This window comes from Myxine glutinosa, chromosome 1, assembly GCF_964187855.1.
Source record: "Myxine glutinosa chromosome 1, kmMyxGlut1.1, whole genome shotgun sequence".
Lineage (NCBI taxonomy): Eukaryota > Metazoa > Chordata > Myxini > Myxiniformes > Myxinidae > Myxine > Myxine glutinosa.
In genome coordinates this window covers 147,443,960-147,452,256 of record NC_136261.1, presented here as the reverse complement: position 1 = coordinate 147,452,256, position 8,297 = coordinate 147,443,960, and positions in this window count along the sequence as shown.

Below are 8,297 nucleotides of genomic sequence, written 5' to 3'. Positions count from 1 at the left end.
GTGGCCGTCCGGTGGGTGGCGAAGGACGGACACAACTCGAGCGGCCGTGCCGGGCGTGAGGGAGGCGACGACGTGGCAGTAGCGCGTGTCGTCGCCGGTGAGGCGCCGAAGCTGAAATTGGGCTTTGGCTTGGACGAACCAGACTTCGGCCTGGGCCTCCCAAAATTCGGGAAGTTTGATGAAGTTGGCCATGGCAATGGCGTCGTGTGTGGAAGGATCGCTCCGGCAGATCCAACGTCGAGGGTCACCAGTAAAGCGCGGCGTTACGCGCGCTGCTTGCGAGCAAGGAGGAAGCGGACAAGCGGTAACTTATAAGCGTCTTTATTTCAGGAGCTCACTGTAACACTCGCGCGCTCCGGGCTGCGCGCCTCCGTGTATATCCTCAGGCCACGCCTACCCTTCGGGCGTGGCCGCCGCCCACTTGGTGCGCGGAATGATGTCACCACGCCAGTGGGCTTTCGTGTCCGCCACAATGCTATTAAATTTTAACGGAAGCTTGCTCTCTCAAAGCAGAGTAATGCCAGCACTAGGCCATCCAAATGCCATGGGCAACCCGGCTTCAAAGATAGTTGTTGTTGTTGTTCTCTCGTTTTCTGTTGTTAGATGTGGGGTGGTGGGAAGAAGGGTACATAGAATTATAATGACATATATAGCTTAGAGCTTCTTTCTGTAGTTGTTCCCAAGGAATGGTTGAATGTGTACAACCTGCTGGGTATTGGTCGTTAAGGGGGTGGGTGGATTGCTGAAAGGGCAGGGGGTGCAATGAAAGATGAAATCCAATAGAATATCAAGGCATCACAACTTACCTGTGATGGGAAGGAAGCAAACCTTCCTTGCACCTTGGCATACTAATGAGTGCTGTCTGTTGTTATTTCAATAACAGTAACAACAATCACAACTACAGATGAACAATGGATGCCAGAACCTAATCCCACAGTGAAGAGAAATTATTTATGGTACTGTGTCCAAATGGCTTTGCTGTGTCCAAATGGCTTTAAAGTGTGAGAAGGTGAGTGATGCCAAGAAAGGATTAAGCAAGGAATTTATGACCAGCCAGAACCTGGCTTTGGAAGCCCGCTTGAAAAAGTTTCAACCCATAAGTTATGGCTATTGGTGAGGCCTGGAATCTCACGAGGTTGGAATTCACAAAATGTCCATCACAGAGGAAGATGTGCCGATTACCAAAGCAACTGTTCCACAGTGAGATTAGGCAAGTGTGACTTTCGTTGAACATCATGTTGCAGGTGTCAATAAACATTTTGATCATTTTCTACATCGAGAAAAGGAAGATGGCCGAATCATAAGTACGTGCTGAAAAGGCCTGCAAGAGTGAACTAGTGCTTACCAATATCTCGGAATTCTATGAGGCTGGTTTGGGGAAAGCATCAGATGCTCCAGTCGAGGAATTTTTTTTTCAAGTGCAGCTCTAGGTGCTACATACATACAGTTGACAGGTAACATAGACTCACATTTGAGTTTTCTAGATTGGTTACAGTTCCCATCCAACAATAATTGGCCTACAAACTCTTGGACTACAAACTCTTTCCTTCAGAGGTTGGCATTACATCATAGACTATTTGGCCTTTTAAGAGCGGATGCAATTTACTAGTGGATGTTAAAGATCCAAAAAAAGAGGAGATCTTGCAGGTTCCTTCACTAAATTCCTAAAAGAGTAGACTTTACAGGTGATTTGGGCAAATTCCTAATATAATCGAGAAAACAAATGAGAGGAGAATCAAAGGGAGGCGCAAAGCACCCCTCCCTTTATATAAGGGACCGTTTCTCTGTATGCAGCTTTAACATGAATGAAAAAATGCTTTAACAGCTTTAACATGGAGACTGAAAATACGTTTCTCGGCTTTGACTGGACGAAATCGGCTGCAAATTTTAGAAGTAAATCCTTTGTACATCGAGGCAATATGTTCCAAATTTCAGCAATGTCTGTTTCCACATTCTTGAGTTCTATTTAGAAAACTCTCGAAATCACGTTGGTGTCCGTCCGTCCATCCGCCCAAAATGTGTTGGCGCTTACATCTCAAGGACTATACATTGAAACTTGCTGAAACTTGGAATATACATCGGCCAATAGGTCCAGTTAATGGCTTTCAAAACAAATTCCACCTAAGTGCTATAGTTTTTGCTTTAAAATTAAATATATATAAATATATAGACATAAATAAATATGTAAAAATATATACATAAATAAATATATAAAAATATATACATAAATAAATATATAAAAATATATACATTCTTTATAACTCTTCAACATGTTATTATCCAAGTCAAATGTACTGGATTAATAGCCTAATGGATAAAGCATCAGACTCCCAAGCTGGGGATTTTAGTTTCAAGTCCCACCTGGGTTGAATAACTTTTTTCTTCTTACTTCTTGAAGTATTTATATTGGATTGAATAATTATTATCTTGAAATTGATTATAATCAAAGGGAGGCACAAAGCACCCCTCCCTTGACTTGGGATCGTTTCTCTGTATGTAACTTTAACATGGGGACTGAAAATTTGTTTGCCGGCTTCTACTGGTATATTATATATGTTCGTATACATATATACACACTTTATAACCATTTAAAATATATATATTTTAAATTATCATGTGCTGGCTCAATGGCCTAATGGATAAAGCATTAGACTCTCAAAGCTGGGGATTGTGGATTTGAATCTCATCTGTGTTGAATATTTTTCCCCTTACTTTTTCAAGTCTTTTATATCGTCTTGAATAAAGTCTTGTATGATGAGCAAATGCATTTTGTTTGTATTTAAAATGTATCTTGTGAAAAATGCCAGCGGCATAGAAAAGGCCCCTTTATGTAAGGGTATGTGCCATGTGGCAAAGTATGGAAAAGGCACATTCCATAGCTTATAGAAAATGTCGAACAATAGAAAAGAAGGGACATTCAAGAAATCTCGTGTGCATTCTGGACTACCCTTGTGTTCTTTGGAGGAACCAAGTAATGCTCTCGAAAAGTTCATATAAAGGGGTGCAAATTTGATTCATACACTGGCATGAAGATGTATTATATTTGCCAGGTGTAGGGTGCCCTCTACAAGCTATGTAATGGCCCTTCTTTTCTATACCTTGCCACATGGCAGATACCTTTATATAAAGGGGCCTTTTCTATGCCCCTGGCATTGTACCCAATATACGTGATAAGGGAGGGTGGCGGTGGCAGGGAGGTGGAGAGGGAGTAAAGTTTTTGAATTCATACATGATAGGTGAGCTCCAATAAAAACAGCATTATGTCTGTGCAGTGGATGGATCAGAAAAGATGGCCCCTGATATGGAATGAGCAATAATCAAGTGCTGCCAATGCCAAAAGCATAGCATATATGTTTGACTATCTCTTTATTAAGACAGCAGATGATAGACTGGACCACTCAGCCTGAGCTGTCAGCACTTAGGTTGCTGTCTGAAAAGAGCAACAGAGAGCCGGATGTCATTTGTCCTCTGCGGAGCACATTTTAAAGTTTGCCTCTAAAGCAAGATATCATGGGGACAAGTTTTACCAAGCAATAATTTATTGACACCCCATATTTCTTCACCTTTACAATGCTTCAAAGGTACTTTTTAGTACTTTTCTTCATTTTGAACTGGAGACATTGTGACTAATCTCACATCATGCTATAAGATCAGTCAATGGTTCTTGGAAATGTCAGTCTTATCACTTGGAGGCTGAGTGAAAGATCTTTGTTTAATCACGATTGACAGGCCAAGCAATCTCTTTGTTTTCTTTATCCTCATAACTCCATTACTCCTGCTTCCACCTATTTTTTTAAATTCTCCTATCAGTGACATCATCTCCCTCTTTTTGTGCTTTTTCTCCAGGCCTCCAGTGGCATGGTCATCTTTCCCAATCTTGTATCAAATACTGTTTTTATCTGCATCCAATATTCCTTCTCATATCTTTACTTGGCATGCTCTCCCGAAGCAAACTCCATTAAAGGCCAATAATGGTGCATCTTATCTGTCTTCTTTGATTCCTCGGGCTGTTTTTCACATTGCTCCCTTAATATATTGGTTTAACCTCTCTCATATAGGCCGCGATGCCATTAAACAAAAATGCAATGATGTGTTTTGAGTTTTGGCAAAATGTCGCCGAGTATAATATAACCTTTGAGTATAATCTCTGAGTATATAGCGAGGCGGCAAACACAAAAAAAACTGTTGACATTGTGATACAAGCATGAAATTTAGCAGTGATGTTCTTATTTTAATAAAATTCAAAATTCGTAAAAATTTTCAATTCATCTTAATTAGGTAAATTCAAAATGTTAACTATCTTTTATATATAATATCTAGTTCTGTGATATTGTACTGATACTCATACAACCTAAATTCAATTTTAAAAGTTTATGCACATTTTAGCAATTTTGGCGGCCATTTGTTTCATTTTTTTTTCTTTTTTTCCAAAATGGTCGCCATGTTGAATTTTCGAGTTGGCTAATCGACTGGATTTAGGGTATCTACATAAAAGTATAACTGTCAAATTTCATGCTTGTATCACAATGTGAATGATTCACCCTAATAATGGGTGTTAGCCACCTAGTTATATATAATGCCATATAATATCAGTGTGACCAGCCGAGCCATATTTTTTACAGGATTGTCCCATTTTATATCAGTTTCATACATCCCATTTCATACCTTCGCAATATGGCGCAATATGGCATTTGTCCCATATTCTCAATACTTACCCCATGCATGCAAAGCGAGAGGCAGGGTTAAGCAATTGGTTTACTTTGTCTGTCTGTCCTGTCTACAAATGTCAGTTTAAGATCGACGAACTAATTAATTTCAATTGAATGTTTTTCTCGTATTTTGAACATGGATCGAAACATGATGGTGCAGTTTAGCTGTACTTTGACTGAATTTGACAAATTGGATGGAATCTCATCCTGATCGCGCATGCAGAGGACTATTTGGTCCTAAAATCCTCATAAGGATTTTAGGACCAAAACCGACAAAACCTGTAAGGTAATTATTTTTAGTCTGTCGGCCTGTCTCACAGTCAAACAAAATTGAAAATCATTCCAAACAGAAAACTTCCAGTTTTTAAGGATTTCATAAAGGCCACAAACAACAGGCACGAATAATTAATGTTAAGTGTTAAATGAGGTGGTGTAAAAGACGGTGCATCAACGGTGGTAAACTTCAAAAATTTGTACAACTTTAAAAATATTTATTTTATTTAAATTCAACTATATTGTTGCGGATATGGGATTTTGCCTCCATCCATATCCGCTTGTAAATATTCCCCTATTTCCCCAATACTCCCCAACTATCCCCAATCCCCCATTCCCTAGTCCCATTGTCTGTAAACAACACTCTGTAGAACCGACCTTCCCCTTTTTCCCCCATTAAATGTCATGCCCAGGTCCACCGCATCTCACGTAGACAACTTTCGGACATCTTGCTAGTTATTCTTAGTCTATGTCAGTTAAGGACTCGTTTCCATTAATTCTGACTCTTCGTTGCACCAGAATGTGATTGTATGGCACCAGTAGTGAGTTTAGGACCTCCCAATACCTCCCCACAATCTCATCTCCGCATCCTCCCATCATCTCATGAAACAACAACAACAACAGCGCGCGGGGAGTGCGCGTCCTCACTCCGGCTTGGTTAGCCGCCATTGACCATGTGCTCCGACGGGGCCGGGTTACCACACAGGGGCTGACTGTCAGCTCCTCGTCAAGGGCGGAGCCCGGTAACCCCCCCCGCACCCAATAAGAAGCGGCGGACCGATTCCATCTGGGGCGGAGCTAACGAGCCGAGGGCGTGTCACTCCCCGCTGGATATACGCAGCCACTTACCGGAGGTGACGTCAGATGCGCCCCCAGCTTGGAGAAAGAACGTCACCTCCTAGCGCTGAGAGATACCTCCCGCATCTCTGGACCTGACCGGGTCGATTCTGCCCCTGAGCCAAGGTGCACCTTGGGCCATCGATTCTGCCCTTCCTTGCCATCAATCCCTGTGTGAGTCAGTCTTGTCCCGTTTATCTGTGGTCTGTCGGGGCTAAGATAAGACCGTATTTAAGTGCCCACCTTTCTATGCTGTACCTCTTGTCCGTGTAATCTAAACGTTCTGCAAACCAATATTATAACCTCCTCCGGAGGTCTTGAGAACTGTACCCCTGGTGTCGTGTCATTTAACCCAGCCGTTGTGTCCTTTCCTTCATTGATTTAGCATAGCGCGATTCGGCCAACGTTCGAGTGTAATCGGGTAACTTGTGCGAACACGGCGGCCATTCCGCTCGGCCCAGCATAACATCTTAATAAGTCGTGTCCGTAACAATTGGTTGTCAGGAGTTGGATTCGGACCTGGGACTAAATTTGTTAGGCCCAAAATTTGGAACACCAATTGTACTATTAGAGTAACAATTGGTGTCGGGAAGTGGGATAGGTCCCGGAGCGCGTTTCACGCGCTCGAAATTATAACAGCGAAATTTGATTGTGTTTTACAAAAAAAAATATAAAAACCCGAATTTTGGAAGTCGCGCTATGGCAGATCAAGACGGCTGGGTTCCGGTAGAGGAGAGTGAGGCAGGGTCGATCCAGGACCAAATTGAGGGACATGAGGAGAGCGAAGCAGTGAGGGTAGCAGACGCACAAAATGGCGCCTCGCACATGGCCACGGCGACCGCGCCCGCGACCGTGGTAGCGCCGCTGGTGGATTCGAACCTTTTCCTCCTGCAAATGAGGGCCCTTATGGAACAAATGGGAGACCAAATTGGAGGTTTGAAAAACAGTATAGAAGCTCAGGGTGAGCGATTGGAGGGCAAAATGGGGGTCATGGGTGGCAAAATGGGGTCCAATAGCGAGAAATTGAGGGAGGACATGGGGGCCCAGATCGGGGGGTTAGGGAGTAGAATAGAGGGATTAGACAATAGATTAGGGGAAATACAGGAGGGGTTAATGGGGGTAGAAAACAGAATGGCCGCTCAAGAGAATCAAATGGAAGGGATGCAAAAGGGGTTAGAGGGGTTAGAAAACAGTATGGAAGGCAAATTGAGGGACATGAGGGACCAAGCGGAAAGGGAAGTTAAACAAATGGGGCAGCAGATAGAGGGGGTTAGAATGGGGGTAGAAACTAAACTGGATGCTCACAGGGAGGAAATGGAGCAGATGAGGGTGGCATCTGGGCAGGAGATGCAAGTGATGGGAGAAGAGATCAGAAGAGGGGTGAGTGAGGAGGTCGGAGGAGTGCGCGAGGAGGTGAGGCACTGTAAGGAGCGCATGGAGAAGGAGGTGAGAAAGGGGCCTGTAAAATTGCAAGGGGGCATAGAGGACCTGACGCAGGAAGTAGAACAACTGACAGAGGGACAAAAAGAACTAACGGACCAGGTAAAGAAGAACACTGCGGTATTAGGAGGGTTAAAAGCGACACAGAAAGAACTAAAAGACGACTTGATAGCGACGAAGAGGGAATGTCAAATGGTACGTGAGGGACTGACAACGAGGTTGGACGAGGTGACAGAGGTAATGGAGACGAAGGACCGGCAGGTGAGGACGCACATGGAAACGGTCAAGGTAGCCTTAGAGGACGAGCTTGAGGAGACGTACCGGGAAATAAAAGAGGTAAAGCAGAAATTAGAAGAAGTGGAAGAAGGGGTGAGCGAAATTAAGAAGCGACGGAGAGAGGATAAGAAAGAGATAAAAGAGGAAGTAAAAGAATTGGTCCAAAGTCTGTGTTTGGATCGTGATGATGTGCTCATTAACCGGATGAGGGATTCGCAGGTGATGGAGGAGAAGCGAAGAGGAAGAGGACCCGGTGTAAGTGGTGACCAATATGGTCGTGCGTATGATGCGCCAGGTGATTTAATGAGCTTGGGGGTCGAGATGGACCCGGGTGTTCGTGAGAGGCCGTTGGTGAAGTGTGCGACAGGTCTGGTGTGCGAAAAAGGAGGTGTGTGAGAAAGTCCGACTCTGGGGTGTGTGAGGAAAAAGTGCGTGCCAAGGAGTGAGGGTGCTGGCGAGAGTGAGTCGGTCGTAGCGCGTGTGCGAGGGAGCACATGGAAGCGCGGTGTGGTAAGTGTTACAGAGGGTGTGATGGGAGAGTGTGCGCAAGAGTGTGCGCGAGAAAGGTGTGTGACGGACAGGTGCATGAGGAAAGAGTGCGCTGTCAAGAGTAAGGGTGAGTGCGCTGTCAAGAATGGAGGTGAGAGTAGTGAGAGTGACAAGGAGCGTGAGTTGGTTGTGACAGGTGAACGAGGATGTACACCTGGAATGGAAGGATGCACACCTGGAATGGTAGAGCGTGAGTGGGAATGCACGCTGGAA